A 25,560-nucleotide genomic window follows, 5' to 3' on the forward strand; every position below is an offset into this window, starting at 1 on the left:
GTGAAGTTCCCTCTGGAGAATCCTTTGTTGAAGGTGAGATGTGGATGACCAAGTGCTAGTGAAGACAAGGGTTTTGCTCGGTTGACCCATAAGCAAGGGTTTGTGGGTGACCCATCACCGAGGGTTATTGGATGACCCATAACCATGATGCATGAAGATCCGAGGATAGAGATACCATGTATTGCTTGCGATCCAACTGTGATATTGAAAGCGTGTGGCCAAGCAAATGGATTTTGAGGAAAAGGGTTTTATGCAGTTAACCCATAACCACGATGAACGAAGAGCCAAGGATAGAGATACCCTATAATGCTAGTGGGCCAACTGTGATGTGGACAATGTGTGGCTAAGACACTGGAATTCGTTGGCAAAGGGTTTTGTGTGGTTGACCCATAACTAGGATGAAAATAATTGCTTGCTAGTTTGCTTGGTACAAATATGGTGGCTTATCTAGTGGCTTGTCTTTGTAGATTCTCACAGGACTAGTTGTAATAAATCAATCAATAAATCCAAGTTCTTCTACCATGCTTAAATGAAACACCCTTTCCAGGGAAACCATGTTAACCATATATGAAAGGCTAAGAGGATTATTTCCAAATATGTAGTCCATGTGCTTGGCAATGTGATCCACTGGATGACTTTCAATGGTAGGATAAATGACACGAGAAACCTTTGGAAGTGCCTCTAAACTGCAAGAAATACTTAAAAGTGTTGAAGAAAAATCAAGACCATGATTTATGTCCTTGGCTTCCAAAACTACAAGCAATCTAATGGTAGCTTTGAGCAACCGATGGAAAACGACCTTTGTCATGAGTTGTGCAGCTCTATTGAATTTCTTCACTAGTGAGAAGTGCTCACAATGAAAAAAGGTTGCGCACCCATCAATTACATATGTTGTACGTGCATATAATTTTGTGGTTTTTTTCTTATAAAAAGTTTTAATAGGTGCAAAAATTTCTTCAAAATTATCACTTTGGAAATCTTGACAACAAATATCTAAATCATAGCTAATAATTTCTCGCAACAAGTTCTGTTGATAATATTTCCTTGAAAAATCCCAAGAAGGACAATATGTGAACTGGAAATAGACATCCATCACTAGAAATGGAAGTACCATTGCCTCATTATGGGTGAAAGCCACGATATATCTGTCGTCCTCCTCTGCATTTGAATGGTAATGCTACTTAGCCTGAGGAAACTTCTCGAAGCCAAAGAGACTTACCTTTTTGCAAATGTCCAATGTGAGCATCACCTCCCACGTTCTAGAAAAGTAATGGAACATGGGGCCCTCGTGCGCCATGCTCCATTCATCCAGATGCTTCCCAGTGGTCTTCACAAAATTCCTAAGAGAATACTACTTTGCCACTCTGCTACACAAGTTGTCGAATCGGGGTTGGTGACAAACGAAGGGACTTTGTGGGACTCGTTGCATAGGGTGAAGTCCATGAAATGCATGAGGTGGCATATGTAAAACAAAATTGGGACATTGTTCCCATATGGATGGAAAAAGCACCTGCAGCTCAAGGCGCATGAATACAAAATATGGTGGTTGATGAATTCCAGAGTGGTCTTGGAACCCAATCTTTCTTGGAAATCCTTGGTGCGAGCATTGTTGAGTCAGATTGTCATCTCATGGGAATCGATCAATGAGCCATGGGTATTGTGCAGAAGGATGTCGTTGTTACCCACCACAACACAACTCCAATGGCGTTGCCTGGGCCAGGTCTCCAGAGTCACAATGTTGTTGTAGTGGTTATCCAAAGGGGTTTTTACCAAATTGCAGAGCTCTGCCATGTCCTATGGGTGGAACCGCTTGTTCTTAACCCAAGACTTAAACGTCAGGTCAAATTTTATCTAGTGCTTGGCCTTGACAACTTCATGGCTTTTGAAAAGGTTGTAGATGTTTTCGGCGTTGGCCTAAGTTTATTTTGTTATCGACATTGGTTTCAAAGAATTTGTTGATGGGGATGACCATCAATGGTTGACACAAGAGTTTCCCTTCTTGCTGATGGTGACGACTATTTAATCGACGCCAAGCTTCTCTATGCGAGGCATGGATTTTTTCAAGACAAGATTGTTGTAACCCACACACAGGATGTGGTCGTCCATGAAAGCGATGATGGTAATATTCTTGACAGGACAAACTTACACAAGTGGACTTTCAACGTCCTCGGTTTGGAGCTGTCGCATGGTGTTGTAATACCTGGTGAGTCTCAAGCTCGTACTCTTGTACTTCTCGTTCACATGTCTGCAAAGTAACTCACTATCTCCATGTTCTTTAATGTTAGTGATACCATGGTCGAGAGCATGCTGAAATCCAACAGTGAGGACCTTGTATTCCATTATGTTATTAGTCAATTTGTAGCCCAGAAGACAACAAAAAGTCGATGCATATAGTTCCAGGACGCCCTTTGCATGCTCCATTAAAACACAGTTTGCATGGAGGAGAAGAGAATGCGTTGCTTTAGTCATCGACCCGCGGTTGAGATTCTGCATCATATTTTATTTTAGCTGTCTCGAAGCAAGGACTCTAGACGCGCAGAATCAAGGGTTTCAACCATTGTATAATACAAATCAATGACCATCATATTTATAAAATTTAACACTTATGCCGTAACGCAAACCCCAAACTGGAACCTTCACGCTTCCTTGCTCACTCATTCAAACTCGTTATGACAAAGGAGACACAAATAAGCAACTGTGAGAACTCCCAAGTGTAGCATACATAGATCAACACGATGAGGAAGGTGAGGGGTTTCCAAAACCTTGTAGATTGAAACAATTCATGGCAAGAAGTCGATGAAGTCACCTTGGAAAGCCTAATAAAACCTTGGTTCCCACAATGTCGTTAACTTGCTCTGATATCATTGATCCAGATTATGGGGAGGGGCCAAGATTTGAGTAATTTCCGCACCAGGAAGGGAAAGAAGAAACCCACACAGTAAAACAACCCAAAAAAAATCAGAAAACTAATTTTTAATAGATTAGGATATTGATTGCAACTATATTGTGATGGACAATTTGTCCTCTTATAGAGTGAGTCTCGTTATTTATAGCCTTTGTTTTTAGTTACATCACCATGGGTAAATAACATGGGTGGATAATACCATGGGTGAGTTATTTATGACCTTTAGTTACATTACCATGGGTAAATTTCCATTCAGATCAATTATGTTTATGTTTATATATGCATATATGTATGTATGTATGTCGTTGGCTGACAGGGTTAATAGGATTGTTTTGTGCTAGTGTTCATATATATATATATATGCAGTTGTCTGATAGGGTTGTCAAGGATCATGATGGTTTTATGTTGATGTTTATATGTATATATGTATGTATGTATGTCATTGTCTGACGAGGTCATCAAGAATCATTCTTGTGGAGGACTGATTGCTTATGTGGAGGAATGACATGAAGAGGTTCCTGGTTTATGAGGAATCATGTGGGAAGAATAGCCCTGACATATCTATCAGGTCAGTATCATGTAGATATGAATTGATATTATATGCTTGCACTATGCCTATGTTTATGTTATGGAAAGGTAATGCTAAGGGGTACATCAACAAAATGAAAGCAATGTAATCTGCGACATGCTGGGAAAAGCATGGATAGTGGAAAGACACTAGAAGCAAGGTTGCTTGGTAGAATCAATGTGTGATCCCTGGATGTATGGTATGACTATTGTATATATGTTGTACATATTGCACCTGCGATGTTTTGTGCATGCGGTGTTGTGTATATATGATATTGTGTACATGTTGTTTATGCATTGTTATGTACAGATGGTGTTGTGTTCATGCCGATATGTGGCGTTGTGTACATATGGTGTTGTGCACATGGTGGATATGCGGTGTTGTGTACATATGGTGCTTGTGTATGTTGCACATGCGGTGCTATGTATATATGGCATGGTGTGCATGTTGTACATATGGTGATATGTATAGGTGGTGTTGTGTGTATGCTTGTACATACGTTGCTATGTGCATGTGGTGTTGTGTACATGTTGTACATGGGGTGTTGTGTACATGTCGTGCATGCGGTGCTTTGTACAAGTGGTTTTGTCTACACGTGGTGTTGTGTACAGGTGGTACTGTGTACATGTGGTATTATGTACATGTTATACATGTGGTTGTGTGTGCATGTCGTGCATGCTGTGTTGTGCACATGTGGTATTTTGTGCATGTTTTTTGGTTTACGTTTGGTACTACGTATGTGCATTATGTAGTTGTGGCATCGTAACAAGTGTATTCATTGTGTTGTATTTTGTTTACGTATATGTATTTTAATTTACACTGGGTGTAGGTGTATGTGTTATGTCATACACCGGGTGCAGGTGTATGTGTTGTGTTGTACACCAGATGTAGGTGTATGTGTTGTATGTCAAGTGTAGGTGCATGTATTGCGTGGTGTTGTATGTCGTATGTGGGTGTATGCATGTGATGTACACTATGTGTATGTGTACGTGATTGAAGATAAGAAAATGCATTGGGCGCGTTGTAGCTCCTAGAGACAACCCGTGGGATGAGGAGAGGTCAATGCGTAGGACATCTTAGTATCTCTTGAAGATAAATCAATGCAACTCAAGAGATGGATGTAAAATGATTTAAGTTTTGGTTCAATTACCTTTTTCAGAGGAAAATTCAAATGACACATGAACAATGTGTCATTCCTAAGAATAAATACTCAGGTCTGATGGACGATACACAAAGAATGCAACTTAATTTTTTGCTACAGTAAATATGGAAAGGAGAAATAGAAGAGAGGAACCTGGTGCAGAGGGCTGGATAAACATAAAACCCTAGGCAACAAATCCATGTGGGACAATGAAAAGATAAAAGGAGTGGGGTGCATAGAAATTATGGAGCACACTTTAAGGATTTCAACTCTATCTATCACAGGTACTATAAGCTATTTCGTAACACAGGTAGTTCTGAAATTTCATAGGTATCATATGCTAATACATAACATAGATAAATCTACAATTTCACAGGTTGAATATGCTATCGCATAAACTAAGTAAATATGTGAATTAAGAGTGAATCCAACAACTACAATTACGCAATTTTTGAAAAAGAAAACACACATGAAGTGGAATATAGAGGAAGAACACATAGTACATATCCCAAATTCTTGGAATCATCAGGATTTCTTCATTAATCTTGCGTAATGAAATACATGTCACAACCTAGACTTGTGGGATTTGGGAGAATATAACAACCTCTTGGAACTAGGAAAATCGAACCCTTCCTATTAAGCTCCTCCTCCCTTTTATAGGGAGAGAGTTTAAACAAATAGTTACAAAATATCTTGAATGCTCCAACTATCTGAACTGACCAGTTGTCTAAGCATGCAAGTGTCCTAGCTGTCGTAACATATTTTGATTCCTCTTTGAAATGAAATCTTTACAAACATAAACAAAACATGATGTGTCATGATTGACATAGAAAAATATCTCCGTTGTCGATTCCTCTATTTTCCTGGGGTGGACTCGGGCTCCCTTATTGGGACCCGTGGTGGGCTGATGATCTGGAGTTATGGGGTGTTGACAAATTGCTTGCATTTATGTATCATTAATTGCTCAGAATGGGTCTTTGAGTGATGTCCATGCCGAGAATTAATTTTCAGTCATGCTGCACAAATATCAACTTTACAGTAGCATGGATTATATGAAACGATGGCACTACTCTTCATTTAATCCCTTGTAATGTGCATACTATGTCGGGGATGGCTTACTTCTTATCACAAGACAAGACCAAACTTCTCTCGACACATTTTGGTCCTTTCTTATCTTGACCCAGTGATCCATGCAGTCGCAATTACTACTGTGACATCAACCTTCTACATATATTTACTAAGATGCCGACCCACTTGTCTTCCATACAACTTTGTACCACAATATTAGACCCTTATCATATCGTAACTCTGATTAAATAATGTTACTAAATCACAACATTCTGATGCCCCCATCTCCTTCCTGCTTAACCCTTATTCCTATTTCTCCTCCATGGGACCAGGTGCTATGACCAGAGTCTTAACACTTAGGTGCTAAGGTCTTTAAAATCATATAGGGGCCTATCTCTTGGTGTATTTTCTCTCACCCCTTGGTTCTTTGGGCTTCTACAATCTCGCGCCACCACACATCGCAACTCCTTTCATTGGAAGTTCTTCAAATTCGAATTGAAATAGATTTATGATGCCTCCTCCCTCTGATATTCTTTATAACAATTAGGTGTTATGCCCTCTCTATGCCCTTAGTCTTCTAAGTACTCATGACCAGATGCCACTTAACATTAAAAGCCCTTTTATCAGATCAAAACTTTTATAGAAAATAATTTAATAGGAGGTACGAAAACTCCAACCTCCGAAAAACCGACATCTGAAATGACGTCACATTGACGTCATCATTTCCACACAGTTCCACCTAAGTGGTGACATGTGTCACCCAAATTTGCCCCATTAGGCCCCCGAAAATGCTGAAAGTGATTGCCAAGCGCCCATCGTACAACCACGCTATGCTGACATGATCTTCCACATCTACTCCTTGGGGCCAATCACCTACAACCATGTGTCTTCTCGGATGAGAAAGAAAGGGTCTATGGGTTCTTTGGTTTTGATATGATTTCCTTTGTATTTCGCTTTCTCCGCAATTTCAACGCTTACAAACGAATTACAATATTTAAGGGGTTATGAAACTCTGATCTCTGAAGTTCCAAAATGATCGACCCTATGAAATTCGAGCTCTGATGTGTTCCCTGCCTCTCCTTCTTACTGCCTGCTCCGATATTCCATTTCGGGTATGCTTTTAAATAGATCAGTGAGGTCCCTTATGCTCTATCCTCTAATATCCCAAAGTCTTGATATCGGGTTCTCATAATCGACTTCGAATTTTGGATCTTCCCTTTGTGGCTCCCTTCTTAATTTTGGCTCCCGAAATTTTGGTTCTCCCTTTGATTTTGGCCCCTAATGAGCTGAGCCTTTTATGAAATCAAGATCCCGATGGTCAGGCCTCCTTTTAGCTTTTGGACTTAGGATCTCCCTTTTGGCTTACCCTTTAGTCGACCAAGAAAGCACGTTTCCTTCTCTACACCAGGGATGAAAAATAAGACCGTTTGACAAAAATATAAGATTTTTATGACAAGTGATGACATCGACTCCAATTGAGGATAGTGCCTAGCTAGCAAGGTCCTGAGAACCTGTAGACTAGTAGCCTTTACCATTGGGCATGGAGTCATTCTATTCAAGTACATAAAAATGAAAAATAGAAGAAATACTATCTTAAAAGATTACTAATATGTACAATGGCTTACCGATATATACAGTGGGTGAAAATTGACCTTTTTAGTGTTGGAAATATAGCTTGAGAAACTACCCATTCATAGGTAGTTCAAGCACCTCACCATATCCACCAACAAATTCTATATCCATCACTCTTTGGAAAGTAGCTCCAATGTTTATGAGGCCGAAAGGCATTCTAGCATACATAAACGTTCCCCATGGTGTAGTAAAAGTTGTTTTATTCTGATCCTCATGGTGTACAACGATGTGGTTGTATCTAGAGAAACCATCCATAATGGACATCCGGGTAGGCCCTACCACTTTCTGTAGAATATAATCCATTTTATGCAGATGATAGTTACCTTTCAGCGAGGCCTTATTCAAATTTTCAAAATCTATGCACAACCTTATTTGTCAATTCCTCTCCCTGACAAGAACCAAATATTCTACCCAATTGGAGTACCTTAAAGGCATAATTATCTTAGTATGTATAATTAATTCACATCCTTTTCAATTTATGGGAGAAATAGAGGATTAATCTGCCCGAGCTTCTGCTTATATGGATTCACCACAGTTGTTAGAAGAATTTTGTGTTGCATGACACCTGGATCAAAAGTCTTCGAATCATCATATGACTAAGGGAACACATCCATGTACTCCTTGAAAAGGTCAAGAGATCTTTGTTTGTATTCCCTTGGAACTCCTTTAGCTAACTTGATGATTCTTGAATCTTCCTGGGTGCCAATATTACAATCCTCCAACTACTCCTCAAGCTCTTATTTAGTTGTCTTAGCATCCACATCATTTGAGTTGAAAATATTTTCCAATGGGACCAACCCTCTGGGGATGGTATTCCCCTTTAATTGCAATATCTTGTGACCAACAATGGTTCCCTCCCAACTAGCATGTTGTTCACATGTCATCTCCTCATCCTCCTTACCAATCACCAAGTTCGAGAATTCCCCAACGACCTCCATGAAGTGCTTAATCTGTTCTTCATCTTTAAACACCTGCAAATTCTTCACATTGTCTAGTATCGACGGCCTGTACCTGGCCTGAACTTCATACCTGAGCAATGTATTTTGGGGAGGCTTAAAATTTCTAACAATGATGGCTAAGGAGTCCGCCATGCGATTTAGTTCTCTGTGTAGGAACTGAATATTGAAGGCTAAGAAAAAGTTTTCAACAAAATCCCATATTTTGTTCCTTTAGGCCTTCAATCTTGGATGCTTGGTTTGACACTGATTTTTTATTTCCTTCACCACCAGTTGTGAATCTCCAAACACATTCAAGTACCCGATGTTAAGGTCTTTAGCAGCTTGTAGCCCCAAAATCAAAGCTTCGTATTCAACAACATTATTTTTGGTGTCAAACTATATATTGAAAGAGAGAGGGATCAAGATGCCTTCTGGCGATACCAATAACGCACTTGCCCCATTTCTTCCCTAAAATAAGCACCATCAAAATACAATTTCCATACCTTGTCATGCTCCAATGATTTTTTGCTCAACTGAGTTGTATATTCCACTTGGGTGTCTCCCATGATTTGATCATCTTCTTCTAATAACAGACAAGAAAATTCCTTCTCCTTACCATACACAGGGGAATTATTTGAGCAGTTTGCGTTTGTATCTATCTTCACAAATATAGATTCCATGTACAATCGATGCTCTTCCCCACCAAACATGGGAATAGTAGCATATGTTAGATCTATTTTAATCGACCCCCAATTTTCAATCCCCATGACGTGGACAAAAGAATACCAAATCTTGTAGGGATGTCAACAATTACAATGTCCATAACTACACTTTTCACTGGGATTTGGGCCAAATTGACCACTAAATCTTTGATCATACCCAGGAACTTTACTCTTTTGGAATCAAATGCGTATAGATCTTTGTAGGGTTTTGTTATCTATAGTCTCAACTGCTCCATCATAGATAATGGCATTAAGTTATGAGACGCTCTTGAGTCAAGCATACAATTATGTAGCAATAGGTCATGAATCACCAAGGTGACATAGAATGGGGCAGTGCATGAGTCCTTCTCCACATGGGGTCCAAACATAACCATGTGCCTCTCTTCCTGCAGGTTAAGGCTATCCTGCAAGAGGGTAATGATGGGTGAAATCATAAATTGAGACACTTGAGCTTTATAACTAGGTTGTTTCAAAAATTCAATCAAAGGGATGAATATCTTGACTTTCCCCAACTTTTTTTGAAGATTGAAGGTAGAGGGATTGTTATCAATTTTAGCAGACTCAAAAAGTTCTTTGTTTTCATTGCAGATTGGATTTATCAGTGGGGCAAATTTATTTGTTTTGGAGGCTATAGAAAGATTTGGAACAAAACTAAAGGATTCTTTATGGTTGGTTGGATAGGGTTGAGTGGTTTCTTACCTTTCTCTGCTGGCTTTGGCAAACTCAGATGAAGAGTTTATTCAGTCTGATATTTCCCCCTAACCTTTTTCTAGATGACCTGAGATCATATTTCTTATGAAACTGGGCTTGCATGAAATTAGAAAACTATTTTCAGTAACTATCCATCTCCTCATCATCCAATGGGGTGTCCAAATCAACCCCTTCTCCTACCTGTGCTTCTATTTCATTTTCTTTCTCTGCAAGAGAAGAGAACTGGTTTTCTTGAAGTTTGATAATTTCTTCCATAATCTCCTCGGGATCATCCTCTAAACACAGAGGAGACTGAATACGGTATGGTTGATCCTTCTTTCCCTTTGTAAGAGCTGCAAAGGTGGTCTCCTGTATTGGAGATTAAAATTTCTGTTGGGAGTTGGCTAACTTGTTCGAGTGGGGTTCTTGTTTTCCAACTCAAATTTTACAAGTTTATTAGACAAATTCCTTATTAGCTTGTTCATCTCGTCTAAATTTTGTTCTTGGGTTTCCTTTGCATGCCACGAAGACCTGTCTTCTTCCTTTCCCTGCCTCCTATCACCATATTCAACCTTCCCTTTCCACTTTCCACTGGAGGTGAAATTTTTTTCAACTTCTAGGGCATCTAATTGGATTTGATCTAGAGTATGCGACCATCTTTCTCTAAGGGTGAACCCAAACTATGGTTCAAATGCCCCGAGAAAAACCACTTTGGCAGCAACTTGCGGCGGTTTAATTTCGACATGAAGACTCTTAGATAGTTTATTAAACCTCCTTATAAACTTTGAGACATCTTTGTTGTGTTTGTTCTACATTGCATTGAATTGTGTAAGGATATACCTATGGTCCTTTATTTCCCCCCATTTCTCCATGAAAGAGTTCTCCATCTCCTCCCAGGTATTAATTGAAGCATCTAGTAGATTCTTGAACCATTTCCTGGCCTCTCCATCCAAATACTGAACAAAGAGTCTTAGTACTACATCTAGATGTTCTACATTCATATTCTCAACAAATGCACAGAAGGTTTCTATATGCTTTTGGGCTGAGATATCATCCTCTCCCGTGAATATGGGTAGGATTTTAAGGTAATCTTGTGGCATCCCATTCAGAGGCTGTGGCAGGTTGAGTGGATCATATCTATTAAGTAGAAAACCAGGGACAACCATGTTTTACAATGGAGGTGCTAGAAGATTTATCGCAGGGTCTAGTTGGGGGGCTATATGGATAACGAAAATTTGAGGTTGAGTAGTGCTCTAAGTCAAACTATTAATGAGGATATCTTTAATTTCCTCAGCTTCTGGGAGGGTCCGGAATGTGAAAAGAGGTGTATTGACAGAATTCTCTTCAGAGTTGGTTCTTGAGGGAAATGGGCTGAACAATTGATAACATTCTCTTGAATGTTCCAAAGCTTTAGAAGAGGGTTCAAAGGAATTTATCTCAACCTTCTAAGAGATAGAAGTTGTCACTTCAGGGAATGAGATCACAAGATCTGGAGTAATAGGGCCCCTCTCTTTTTGAGTCCTCCTAGATATGATTTTTTTAGGGTCGAATACGGGAGGAGTGAGAAGTATCATAACAAGTATGAGGCCTTTCAAAAGCAAGGAGATGAAGCAATTATTTTAAACAATGGAATTTATAAGGTGAGAGATCTTAAACCCACACTTCCTTTTCTCACCTGACAAAAGGAATGTACTAATTTCATACCCAGGGAAAAATATTCTTATTCACTCTCCGGCAATGGTGATGTAAGATGTTGTCCGCATGGGGTAGCTCAAGTGGCAATGGCCGTAAAAATGAAGTCTCACCGAACCGGAGATCTTGGGTTCGATTCTTGTGCTACCCTCCCTTGAAATGGGGTGAATAAAGGACATGTAAAAACTCAAAAAATAGAAGGTCCCACCTAAGCTTACAAAAAAAAATGGTGATGTAAGATGTTGTAGCTCCTAGAGACAACGCCTGGGTTGAAGAGAGGTTAGTGCCTAGGACATATTAGACTCTCTTGAAGATAAATCAGTTCAAATCAAGAGATGGATGTAAAATTATTTAGGTTTTGGTTCAATTTCCTTTCTCAGAGGAAAATTCAATATACACATGAAAAATGTATCATTCCCAAGAATAAATACTCAGGTCTGGTGGTTGACACACAAAGAATGCAACTTAATTTATCATTTTAGTAAAGATGGAAAAAAGAAATAGAAGTGAGGAACCTAGTGCAGAGGGCTAGATAAACATAGAATCCTTGGAAAAAAATCCCGACAGGACCATGAAAAGATAAAAGGACTAGGGTGAAAAAGATATGGAGCACACTTTAAGGCTTTCAACTCTATCTCTCATAGGTATTATCAACTATTTCATAACACATGTAGTTCTGCAATTTCATTGGTATCATCTGCTAATACATAACATAGATAATCTACAATTTCACAGGTTCAATCCGCTATCGCATAACCTAAGTAAATATGTGAATTAAGAGTGAATCCAACAATGGAAGAACACATACTACATATTCCAAATTCTTGGAATCACCATGACTTATTCATTAATATTCCGAAATGAAATACATATCACAACCCATACTTGTGGGATTTGTGAGACAATAACAACCTCTTGGAACTAGGAAAATCAAACACTTCATATTAAGTTCCTCCTCCCACTAATAGGGAGAGAATTCAAACAAACAATTACACAATATATTGAATCCTCCATATGTCTGAACTACCTAGTTTTCTGAGCATGTGAGTGGCCTAGATGTCCTGACAGATTTTGATTCCTCTTTGAAATGAAATATTTACAAAACATGACGTGTCATGATTGACATAGCAAAATATCTCCATTTCCAATTCCTCTGATTTCTTCGGATGGACTCAGGCTCCCTTATTGGGACTCGTGGTGGATTGATGATCTGGAACTATGCGGGATTGACGAAATGATCCCATTTATGCATCATTAATCGATGAGAATGGGTCTTTGAGTGATATCCATACTAAGAATTAATTCTCAATCACACTACACAAAGATAGCCTGTACAACAACATGGATTCTCTGAATTGATGGCACTACTCTTCATTTAATCCCCTGTAATGCACATGCTATGTTGGGGATGACTTACTTCTTAGCACAAGACAGGACCAAATTTATCCCTGCACATCGTGGTACTTTCTCAACTTGACCCAGCATTTCATGTAGCCACAATTACTCCTGCAACACCAACCCATTGAAATTCCTTACTCCTTTGTATCACAATATCAGAGCCTTATCATATCGTAACTCTTATTAAAATAGTTATGAAATCACAACATTTTGATGCCCCCAACTCCTTCCTGCTTTGCCCCTCCTCCTATTTCTCCTCCATGGGATTGGGTGCTATGACCAAAGGCTTAGCACTCAGGTGCTAAGGCATTTAAAATCCTGTTGGGCCCTATCTCTTGGTGTATTTTATCTCGCCCCTTAGTTCTTTAGGCTTCTACAACCACACACCATCACATATCGCAACTCCTTTCATCAAAAGTTCTTCAAATTTGAATTGAAACAGATTTACGATGCCTCCTCCCTCCAATATTCTTTATAATACTCCAATGTTCTGCCCTCTCTACACCCTTGGTCCTCTGAGTCCTCATGACCAAATTCCACTTAACATCAGAGCCCCTTTATCAGATCAAAACTTTTACATAAAACAATTTAACAAGAGTTACAAAAAATCCAACCTCCGAAAAATCGATCTTCAAAATGACTGTAGGTTTTAATCCCGTACAAAAATTACCTACATACGAATTCTAAAAACAAAAATTAAACAATGGAAAGAACATAAAACATATATACAAAAGACTTTGCCTTGGATACCAAAACATCGACTACCAGATTGATTTTTCATTATGTTCCTTTCAATGTTACATATATATACATGCCGAAGCATTAATAAACCCCAATCCATTAACCCTGGATTAGAATATAACTACAGTTCCCTTGACCGGAACTAAAAAATTCCATGGGAAGAAAACCATCATGCCCAAAACCCATGCAAAAAACGTAGGTCCGCCCTCCTAATATAGGGTCCAATTTTTTTTCACACATGCAATAATGATGTCACATTGACGTCATAATTTCCAAATGGCGCCAACTGAGTGGTGATACGTGTCACCCAGATTTTCCCTATTAGGCCCCCAAAAATGCCGAAATTGACTGCCACTCATCCACTATATGACCACTCCATGATGACATCATCTGCCACATCTGCTCCTCAGGTCCAATCACCTGCTTCCATGTGTCTTCTTAGAGGAGAGAGAAAGGGTCACTAGGTCCTTTGGTTTTGTGATGATTTCCTTTATATTTCCCCTTCTCCGCAATTTCAACGCTTACAAAGGAATTACAATTTTTAAGGGGTTGTGAAACTCCGATCTCTGAAGTTCCAAAATGGTAGACCCTCCAAAATTCAAGATCTGATGTGTTCTTTGCTTCTCCTTCCGACTTCCTGCTACGATATTCCATTTCGGGTCCAATTTTAAATAGACCGTCGAGGTCCCTATTTCTCTATGATCTGATATCTCAAAGTCCCGATATCAGATTCTAATAATCGGCTCTAAATTACGACCATTCCCTTTTCGGCTCCCTTCTGAATTTCGACTCTCGAAATTTCAGTTCTCCCTTTGATTTTGGCCCTCGATATGCTGAGCCTTCTTTGAAATCAGGATCTCGATGGTCAACCCTCCTTTTTAGCTTTTGGATTTAAAATTCCCCTTTTTGATTTTCCTTTAGTTGACCAAGAAAGCACATAAGATTCTTTGCATCAGGTATGAAAAATAAGACTGTTTGAAACAAATATAAGATGGTATTTCAAGTGAGAACATTGGCTCCAATTGGGGACAATGCCTTACTGGCATGGTGCTAAGAACTTGTAGACTAGTAGCCTTCACCATTGGGCATAGATTCATTTTATTCAAGCACATAAAAAGAAAAAACAAAAGTATTAAGAACTTAAAATATTACTGATATGTACATTGGCTCACTAGTATATACAGTGGGTGGAAATAGAGCATTTTAGTGTTGGAAATATAGATTGAGAAACTGCCCATTCATAGGCAGTTCAAGCACCTCACCATATAAGTTTTATAGTAAATATATGTTATTTCATTTTGCTTCAGATATTTTGAAGGGTCCAAACCACAAGGGATCAAAATTTCCATGTTTTTATTTTTCCTCCCTCCTAACATCCCATCTGGGTACCAAATCTCCTAGCTTTAAGGATTTTTCCCTTGTCTTTTTGTCAAAAAGAGCCTTCAACTTTTCTTGATACTCAAATAGATTCTGACTTACCTCCCCTCTAGTTTCTTTCAGCTTCACCAACTGATTTATTCTCCTGGTAAGAGAGTTGGGCCTCTCCTCAACATCCTGTAGGATTTTAGCCACAAGCGTGGATAACTAGATAGGGAAAATTGCAGCCATTCCATATATCAATTCAAAGGGAGACTTCCCGGTTGACCTCTTGTTGTCAAGCTTAATCCTCTCTGAGGACATAGATGATCCCTCTAGCCCAATGAGTGGGTATAGCAACTGAAGGGACAATCAACTAGTCATATTTCTAGAGTATGATTGAAAAATAGAATAAGAGAGAAGGCCTACCTTGCTATGATGCTAATCTGATTTCCTTTATTGAGATCCTCGAATTGCTTGTGGCAAGGTCTTGTTCCTGCTTCTTTCAGTGCTTATGTACCTGCAAAAATGATCAAGACACAAAAAAGAATGCCAAAACCAATCCAATAATAATCTATTTAGCTGATCAAGGAATGCAAAAAATACATACATGAACATATATATTGGGAAGATGAACCAACAGTTGTATTATTATTTAAATAATAAAAGTGAAGCTTACAACCATAGCCTTGATGTTGAAAGGCTCTCCTTGAGTGGTAATCCAAGTCCAAGCCAAGAAACTCTCCAACACTCCTTCTCCAAGTCTAATGAATAACCTCTAAGAACAAGCTCAACATAGGGGTGAAAATCGACATAGATCAACCATTTGGGAATGGTAGAGGGGAAATTTATTGTTGGGTCCCTATAATACTAGTGATTACCCCATTACTATTGTAGTTATACCCCTTATTTATATTGTTGTGCCCCTATTACCCCCATATTGTTATTTCTGTGCCCCATAGAATCCCTCTATTGTTATTTTTGTGGCTTTATATTATTATTGTTAGGTCGGCTGGATTATATTGTGACTCCTTAGACTCCTATATGTAGAAAGGAGGTTTTGTCATTTGTATCATCCAAGAATTGTTCATTTAAGTAATGTAAAGGAGGTATCCCCCTCGAAGAGGCTGAATTCTAAGGCGTTGATCTATCTTTTCTATCTTTTCTTGAGCTGGTTTCATAACATTTGGTATCAGAGCTTTGGATTCTAGGGTTTCGCTGCTCCAAACAGGTCATCGTGGCATTTTCGCTATAACCTTTTTTTTCTGTGACGTTTCAGAAGTCGCAAACAAAACCCATTTGAGAAGAAATCGCGCTGAACCTTGGGTCCAAATTTCAGAGCTTTTCACGCAATATTTGCGGAGATATGATCTGAGGAAGTTGGTCTTTTTGTAGACTCCTGAATTACATTCAAAACAGGTGACCTGGGGAAAATCGTCATAACTTTCTCTCTGGGGATCGGATTGAAATTTCATAAGAAGGTATACAAAGAGGACGGACTGTAGTTTCTTTTGTCTGTGTTTCAGATTCAAAGGTTGATACAGTGACTCGTGGTACATCGTACAAGTTTGCTCTACTGAACCAGTCTAAAAGAAAGTCATTGTGGGATATTTCACATAACTCTTCCTTGGAGACTCCAATTTGGCTTAGACTTGTGGCATTGGAAAGAGGACGCAGAAGGCTACTACAGATAGCAATTTCAGAACTGGATGATACAAAATTACATAGATACATCAGATTCAATATCAGGCTTCTATAAAGTGAAAAAAGGTGTGTAGTTTTTTTTTTTTAATTTTTGTGTAAGCTTGGTTTAACGGAATTAAAAGGGCATAGTAAAGCATTGTTATCGGTAACTGATGCCCCGAGGAAAGAAAATGCAAACACCTAGTAAGGAACCTGAAAGCTCTAGCATGACTTATGAAGAAGAGGAAGAAATGCTACATGATATATCAAAATTACAAGAATAAGTGCAACAAATGTCACGCTCACAAAAGCTAACAGAAGCTAAGATAAGTGGCGTGGAATCTAATATAAATGGCGTGGAATCTAAGATAAAGGGAATGGAAGCTAAGATGGATGATTCGAAGACAGATTTGAAGAGAGACATGGAAAATTTGAAGATAGATTTGAAGACAGACATGGAAGAATTGAAGAAGTTGCTACAAGAAAGGGTCACTAATGGTGAAAAGGTAGTAAAGGAAACTCATGATGAGAAAAAAGGAAATGTTAATCATGATTCCATAGACGATAATGTTGGATCGAAGAATCACCATATTCCAAAAATTGATATGAGGAAGTTTGATGGCAAGGATCCCGCCACATGGATATTACAGATGGAGCAATTCTTCGATCTCAATAATGTGCAAAACGCACAAAAGGTACGTATGGCAACTGTATATTTGGAACCAAATCAGTTTGTATGGTATCAATGGCTTTTCTCTCATAAACAATTTATCACTTGGGCAATTTTTACGGAAGAATTGATAGCACATTATGAAGATACAAAAAACAACACTTTTTTTAGCCAATTGATAAGTCTCAAACAAAAGGGTTAAGTAATGGAGCACATTGAGGAGTTCCAAAAATTGAACATAAGGGTAAAAGATATTCCAGAGGAGCATAGGATTGATGTGTTCATAGGGTCTTTAAAGGATAATATCCAACATGATGTTCGCCTTTGGGAACCTGATTCATTAGAGAAGGCATTCAGGTTAGCAAGAAAAATGGAAAGCAAAATTATGGCAACCAGGAAGCATACCACTCACAACTATAAAGGGAAGTGTTGTTGCCCCTAGTCTTCAACAACCTATAAGGTTGACACCACAACAATTGGAAGAAAAAAGAGAAAAAGGGCTTTGTTACAGTTGTGATAGCAAATACACTAAAGGTCATAAGTGTGCTGAGAAGAAATTATTCTACATAGATTGTGAAGAGGAAGAAAAAAAGGAGCAAGAAAGGTCAAAAGAAGAAGATATACTCCAGGAACAAAGCCTAGATGAAGAACAAATAAATCCGACCATATCTTGTAATGCATTGGCGGGAATTACCACTCCTCAAACCATCAAGATAGAAGGAAAAATCAAGAAGAAAAAGGTAATAGTGTTGATTGATTCAGGAAGCACCCACAATTTTATTCATTATAGGGTAGCAAAAGAAATGAATTGCTTCCTATATCCAGCACCAGAGTGTCAAGTGATGATTGAAAATGGAGGAACAATAAATTGCTCTGGAAAGTGCCATAATATCAAGCTATCCATGGGAGAATATGTATTGACTAGCCCAATGCTTTCCATTCCAATGGGAGGTGCTGATGTTGTACTAGGAGTCCAATGGCTACAATCCTTGGGTACAATAGCTTTTAATTTTCAAGAACTTTTCATCAAATTTCTACGGAAGGAAAGGAAGTTGAATTAAGGGGTATTGCAGGGAAACCAGGAAAGATAATCAGCTATAATGGCATGACAAAGCTTCTAAAAAAGGAGCAAAGAGGTGTAATTGCACAATTATGTTCGCTAGATGTTTCCACATTGGAATCATCTATTTCTCCAGATCTCCAAAAAGTCCTGGACAATCATTCCAAGGTATTTGAGACTCCAAAGAGTCTCCCACCTATGCGTGATCATGATCATGCTATTCATCTGATTCCAGGAAGTGTTCCTCCAAACATCAGGTCGTACAGATATCCCTATGTCCAAAAAAGTGAAATTGAACGTATGGTTGCAGAAATGCTAGAGGCTGGTATAATTCAACCGAGTCAAAGTTCTTTCTCAGCTCCAGTAGTATTGGTGCACAAGAAGGATGGATCATGGCGCATGTGTCCAGATTATAGGGAGCTCAACAAGCTCACTATTAAAGATAAGTTCCCCATTCCTGTTATTGATGAATTACTAGATGAATTGCATGGATCAATTTACTTCACCAAGTTGGATCTTCATTCAGCATATCATCAAATCAGAATGAAGATTGAAGACATTCCGAAAACGACATTTAGAACTCATGAGGGTCATTATGAATTTTTGGTCATGCCTTTTGGCCTTACCAATGCACCTTCAACATTTCAAGGTTTGATGAATTCAATTTTCAAACCATTCCTTAGAAAATTTGTGTTAGTAATTTTTGATGATATACTAATCTACAACAAGTCTTGGAAGGATCGTGTTGAACATGTTGATAGGGTGCTTCAACTATTGGAGGAGAAACAATTATATGCAAAAAGATCCAAATGTTTCTTTGGAGTCCAGGAGGTGGAATATTTGGGTCATATTGTATCTCATGGAGTTAAGGTAGACCCTAGCAAAATTAAAGCCATTAAGGAATGGAAAATTCCCACATCCATAAAGCATCTGCGAGGATTTCTTGGGTTGACAAGGTATTATCGCAAGTTTGTTAAGAATTATGGGAGAATAGTAGCACCTCTAACAACATTATTGAAGAAAGATTCATTTTCATGGACTCCGGAAGCAACAAAGGCCTTTGAACATCTTAAAGAGGCAATGTGCCAAGCACCGGTCTTAGCTACACCAGACTTCACAAAAACCTTTATTGTGGAATGTGATGCTTCAGGAAATGGAATTGGTGCTGTTCTAATGCAAGATGAAAGACCCATTGCTTTTGAAAGTCGTCCAATCAAGGGAAAGTTTTAAGCAAAGCTATTTATGAGAAGGAAATGTTGGCAATACTCCATGCACTTAAGAAACAACGACCCTACCTAATGGGAAGGCACTTCAAGGTAAAAATGGATCATGATAGCCTTAAATACTTTTTAGAACAAAGATTATCCTCTGAAGAGCAACAAAAGTGGGTCACAAAGATGTTGGGTTATGACTTTGAAATCATCTACAAAAAAGGGAAGCAAAATGTGGTGGCAGATGCACTCTCAAGAAAGGATGAGGATGTGGAAGCATTGTTGTGTGCCATTTCTATTATCCAACCAGATTGGATAAACGAAGCAAGGGAGGAATGGAAGAATGACGAAGAAGTGTGGGCACTTATTCGAAAGCTACAACAAGATTCTAGTACTTCTGATACATTTAGCTGGAAAAATGATTCGTTATGGTACAAAGATCGCTTATACCTCTGTAAGAATTCCCAGCTAAAACAAAAGATTCTTATGGAATTGCACACTTATCCCTTAGGAGGGTGTTAGATACCTATACCAATAGGTTTCATATTTCATGATGGGCAAATAAAAGTTCCAAATATGCTCTGCTTTGGTGATGCAAAGATCCCATATTTCCAAGAGAAGACAATATGTGTACATAAGCTTGATGTTGACTCAATTTTGATGGATGGTCCAACAGCCTAATCTGGATCATGCCATGCTTCAATTTTCTGTTATAGAATAGAGAAAGAAGTCTGTCCAAACTGTCTAATCTTGGCAGACCACTAGTTAGGTAGAGAATTAAGGTTCCCAACTACTTAATCTGGGGCCTTGGAAGCAATAAGGGTAGTTCTAGATATAAAATCAAAAGAAAAAGCCAAAGGAAAAGAAAAGGCACATGAGGGTCTGCAAGTCTAAGTGCACCCTCCATGAAGAAACAAAAAAAATTCTAGGCAAGTAGATGGGTAGGTAGATGGGGTTGCAGAAATGTCATTCCTTTCAACTGAATTTTGCTGGTCTAACATAAAGGAAGCATCAATGGATAAGAGAAGCTCCTCTTCCCTATCATTGTGCAGCAAAACAAAGGAGCATGTCTAACTTCCTGTTTTTTCCCCCCCTCACATTCATTACTAACATCCCTTCACCAGTTGTGTTCATGAAAGAATTCAAGGTTTTATGTTGGTTCTTATTTCTTTAAAAGCCACATTTCTTGTCTAAAATTCTTTTCATTTTGATCTACTTCCTAAACTAAGTTGATTTCATATAAAACTTAATGTTTTACCCCCTCACCCCCTTCCTCCACTCATACTAACTCCTAAACTTCTTATTATCTAAATCCCCTATGTTCCCCTTTTTCCCTACTATTATAAACACTATGGTGTATAAACCCCAAGCAATGTATAAATATTCCCTTCCGCCTGGCATTATAGCCATATGTCCAAAGTCAGGGATTAAATTGAACTCTGGTCAGTTTAATAACCTAAAGCCCTACCCCCCTTTTTCCCTTCAGAAATCATTGAAACCATTTACCCACTTCACTTGCAAAAAGACCTTGTAAAAAACCCACTATTACTCCTAACCCGCTTTATTTGCAAAAATGCACCAAAAACCCATTATTCCGCTTTATCCAAAGTTTGGCACAATGCGCATTTTCATTAAAAAATACATTGAAAAACCCATAAAATTCACCAAAGTCCTAAGTCCCCGCTGGGCATGCTTTTCAAAGGAAATATTAAATTATTCTCGCCCGCTGAGCGTATCGTCCGGACAACTTGATGACCCGTCGACCGTCGGATCTGGGTTTTCCCATCCGACGGCCCACATCCATATCGTGTCGGCCTCGATGACCGTAATTTATCGCTCGAGAAATTGTCAGAGAGTGACGTCAGGCCTCTGCCACGCGTCACCCCCATATCCTCTCGAGTTGCCCTCTGACAAAACCGCGACCGTATCTAAGGCGGTCCGAGAAAATCCGCTTACCGCTTATGGTTTTCCGCTGCTCACGTCATGTCCTCGTCACCACTAGTCATGCCTACGTCATGCCACATCGCCGCCGCGTCGGCGCCCCTGTCCGCCACTGCTCCGACCTGTCCGCCACCTCACCATCCCCGTGGACCACCCACAGGCCACCACATCACTCGATGACGTCATCTGACCCTGACCCCACCTGATGACGTCATGTTGACGTCATCCAAAAAAGTCGCCAATGACCCAAAAGTCCATATTTTTGTCGAAAAACGCGGTTTTTCTCACTTTTTGCAAAAACCAAAGAACTGTTCTGCTCTGCATGCATATCACGACCTCATTCGCCAACTTGCTGAAATCAACACAGAGACCGTGGGCGCTTCCATTCCACCTGCATTCGCAGCAATTGCCTGCAATTAAAGAGGTATTTATCAAAATCACTTCCCCCGCACCTGGTTTTATCCATATTTGTCCAGATGCTAGCTTAAAAGAGTGAAAAACACTGAATTTACCAGCAAACCTCCAGTAACCTATATCTATTTCCAATTGGTGGGTCGCAATTCCTCTGCAGAGCCTACATTTAGCAAAATTTACCTAAATTCACAGTTAGTTCGCGCATTCGTGAACTAAGAACCCGAGCTGCACTAATTCACCGTGGAGACACTCTTATCAGTCCTGGTATTGGCTTTATCAGTCCTCTGCGCAGTATTTCAATTGCTGCTACTGCCATTTACCCTCTGTTCCTTTGCATTTTACCTCTCTGTTGCAAAAGTACCCCCCCTGCGTTGTTCTTCTCACTCAAGCAAGTTCACATACAAATCAGAGGCCTTATTAGCCATGGAAACACCAGTAGCCCTGAATATTCAACCTCTAAATGCCCCACAAAGAGAATTAGAATGGAAGGCCCTGGGGGATAAGGATTATCAGATGATAGACTCATTTTCAATGAATTCCAGATTTAACATTCATCTGTTGAATGAGTTAAAGGCCCAACACCTCAGTGGAGCTGATATATTAGGGATTTGGGACTCCAATTTGCCCATTTTTAACCTTCCTCAAGTCAATTCCCTACCAGACTTGATCCATAGATGCTGTGAATGCTATGATCCATGTCAGAGAGTTGTTCTCAGTCCCACAGGCTCAGTCTTGTTTCATATTACCCCTGAGGCCATAAATGAGATGCTGCACTTTCACAATGCAAGACCCTTGACTCCTCTCTCCATGTTAGACTTATTAAAGAAGGGGGGCAACCTGTACAGTGCCCAGATCATCAAAATCAATTAGTTATTCATACAGCCAAGCTCTGAAACTGTGAGAACGCCTCCTATTGGAAATCCATACCTCAATGACTTGGGCAAAATGCTTGTAGATTTGATCAGCTATGTCTTGGGCTACAAGGGAACTGAGGATGTTGATGACACCATTATGGCTATGCTGTCCATATTTTCTCCTGGAAAGCCTCCTGCTGTGCATTATGATTATGCTACATATATTGCAAACAAGATTCATGAGCAACTGATGAACCTAGAAAGGGAGAAGGTGTTTAGATACACCAGATACATATATCATCTGTTCTTATTTTATCAGCCTGACAGTTTACCTATTCCTCTCAAGAAACTTGATGCCCAGGGAAATCCAAGGTCAGTTGTGTTTTGGACTTCAGTTTTTCATCATACCTCTTGCTCACCATACACATACTGTGAATTCATAGACCTTTTCATTCATCCAGCTTTGACCTTGTTATATGGTGTTCCACCTCCAATATTGACTGATGAAATGCAAAGAATTCTCCATCTCTCTAAGACTTACAACATTGGTGATTGGTACTTTTACCAGCACCATACAGTGATAAGAATATATGGCTGTGAGTTGGACACTTATAGGCTGCCAAGATATGTCTCTATGAGACTATTTGCCCTGGAATACTTCAGGCAGTTTGGAAATGCAGACCAGATCCATTTCCATAGTAAGAACAAGAAAGTGCAACTAAAGGTCAGAAACCAGCTAGGCCCTTTTCTTTACAACATAAGGGAGGAGGGATGGAAGGAAGCAGATGGCATGTTAGAGGCCCTCCGATTGGAAACCAGTTTTCGCTGGGTACCTTATGACCCTAATCATTTCATTTCTCTCAGGAGGGTAAAACATAAATTGGGTGTTTATGCTCATGTCAGATTGCCTCACATTGAGAAGTATGCCAACTTGTTGAGTTGGAAAGAGGGCACCTTAGAAGAGGCAACTACTAGAGAGAAAATGATACAAAGAAATGCAAAGAATATTGAAAAAGAGGCTGACTTGGAAACTTGTGGACAGGTTTCCTCTTCATATCAAAGGCAACTAGGAGCAGCTTCCTCATCTTCCACAGCACATCAGCAAGCAGCCATAACTACTCATCAAACTTCCAGCAAAGGCAAAGAGAAACAGATGGAGCCAGAACAGTTAGCTCCTACAGAACAACAACAGGAAGTACAACAACAAGAGGTACAGTAGAAAAAACAGCAAGAACAAGAGCAACCAGGGCAGCAAGAGCAAACATCTGAAGCTCCAATATCCACTGGGCAGCAGGCACAAGAAAATCTGCCTCCTAGGCAAGAAAAGACAGTGGAGACCTCAGTGCTACAAACTCCACAACAAGAAGAAAAGGGAAAAAAGTGAGATAGAGAGCAGGAAACTCCCCTCACCACATCTATAAGTCATGGGGAGAAAAGGCACAGAATGAATCCCCTCTCTGAGGAAGAAATTCCTATTGGGCAATCTTTGGGCATGGGCCCACCAAGCATGGAAGCATCTCCAAGTTCCTTTCAGCAGGAACATGAAAGGACAGTTGGAGGAAAAGTCAGCTCCTCAAGCCACCAAAGGGGAGTTGAAGCAGGCATCAAACAACAGTTTATAGATATCAAAAAGAGGAATGAGCCACTCAAGATACAACTCTATAATCACTTGTTGAAAATGGCCCCTACAAACCAACAGAGATTGATGTCTGCATATGATGTACATGAGGGCAAAATGGTAATGAGTCATTTTATGCCAACCATGTTGCAGCCACAGTCAGCTGCAGACTACATAAGGACCAACCTTGAGGTCCTTGCAAAAGACATCCACCCTATGGATCAGATTGAATTGCATAAGCAAACAGGTGAGATGGTGTATGCCACTCTTGCAGACAAAACATTGGTAAATCTTAGGCTGGAAAATAGCCTAAACAATACAGCTGCCCAACTTGAGTTGGAGAAAGCATCCTCTCAAGCAAAGGACAACCGAATCAAAGCTTTAGAGGATATAATCATAGAACTTGGGCATGATCCCAAGGACATCAATGTTGTACAAGCGTTGCTGAAGCTAAGAGATGCAAATATGGCAGCACTAAGAAAAATGGTTAAGGTCCCAGCAACTATTCACCCACAAACGGAAGAGGTTGCTCAGCTGAGACATGACCAAGATGCAGCAGCTATGCTGGTATCGTTATACAAACAGCTGATCCAGACACAGGAGAAATTGGGAGAATCAGAGGCAGCATTGCAGGCAGCCCTACAACAGAGGGAAGTAGGCCAAACATCACAGCCCCCTCCACAAATAATCAACCTTGAGGAACCCCCTCAAACTACTGCTCCTCCTACAGAACAGACAGCTCAGACAGCACCATCTACATCAGCACCAGCACCAACAACAGACCAGGCTCCAAGCCTTGACATGCAGAAGCTGAAGAACGAAATTCAGGCCTTAGAAGCCCAAATGGCAGAGCTAAATGAAGCCAGGGAGAATTTGGCCAAGCTCAATGAAAAATATGACAAATCCAAGAAGAATGTAGCAGAAAAAGGGAGGGAAACAAAGGCCCTTAAGGAGAAGATAAAGGAGCTGGAGAAGGAGCTCACCCTTGACAAATTGGTGGCTGAGCTTAAGACAGTTTTATGGGCCAAAATTGGCCAATCAATTATGGATCAGTGGCAGTACATTGAAACTATTCATGAGCAAATAGAGCTCATAGGAAAAGCACACAGAGAAGTCCAGAGATCAAGGGCATCTCTAGGCAACATGCCTGAGGTAGCCAATAGAATAATTAATGTGCTCAATAACTGTACAGGTCCTCAGCTAGCAGCAATGGGAATTCCCAACAGAACTGAAACTATCCTGTTGATAAAGAGGGCCC

The 25,560-nt window shown here is 39.7% G+C and overlaps 1 pseudogene; it reads right to left on the bottom strand.

The window, feature by feature from the left end:
- Positions 1-493: 493 nt before the first annotated feature.
- LOC149194074 (beta-1,6-galactosyltransferase GALT29A-like) overlaps positions 494-25,560 on the bottom strand; it is a 53,205-nt pseudogene continuing 28,138 nt past the window's right edge.

Source organism: Pinus tabuliformis, chromosome 2_2 (assembly GCF_031772625.1).
Source record: "Pinus tabuliformis cultivar Carrire ecotype Pingquan chromosome 2_2, CPIR1, whole genome shotgun sequence".
Classification (NCBI taxonomy): Eukaryota; Viridiplantae; Streptophyta; class Pinopsida; order Pinales; family Pinaceae; genus Pinus; species Pinus tabuliformis.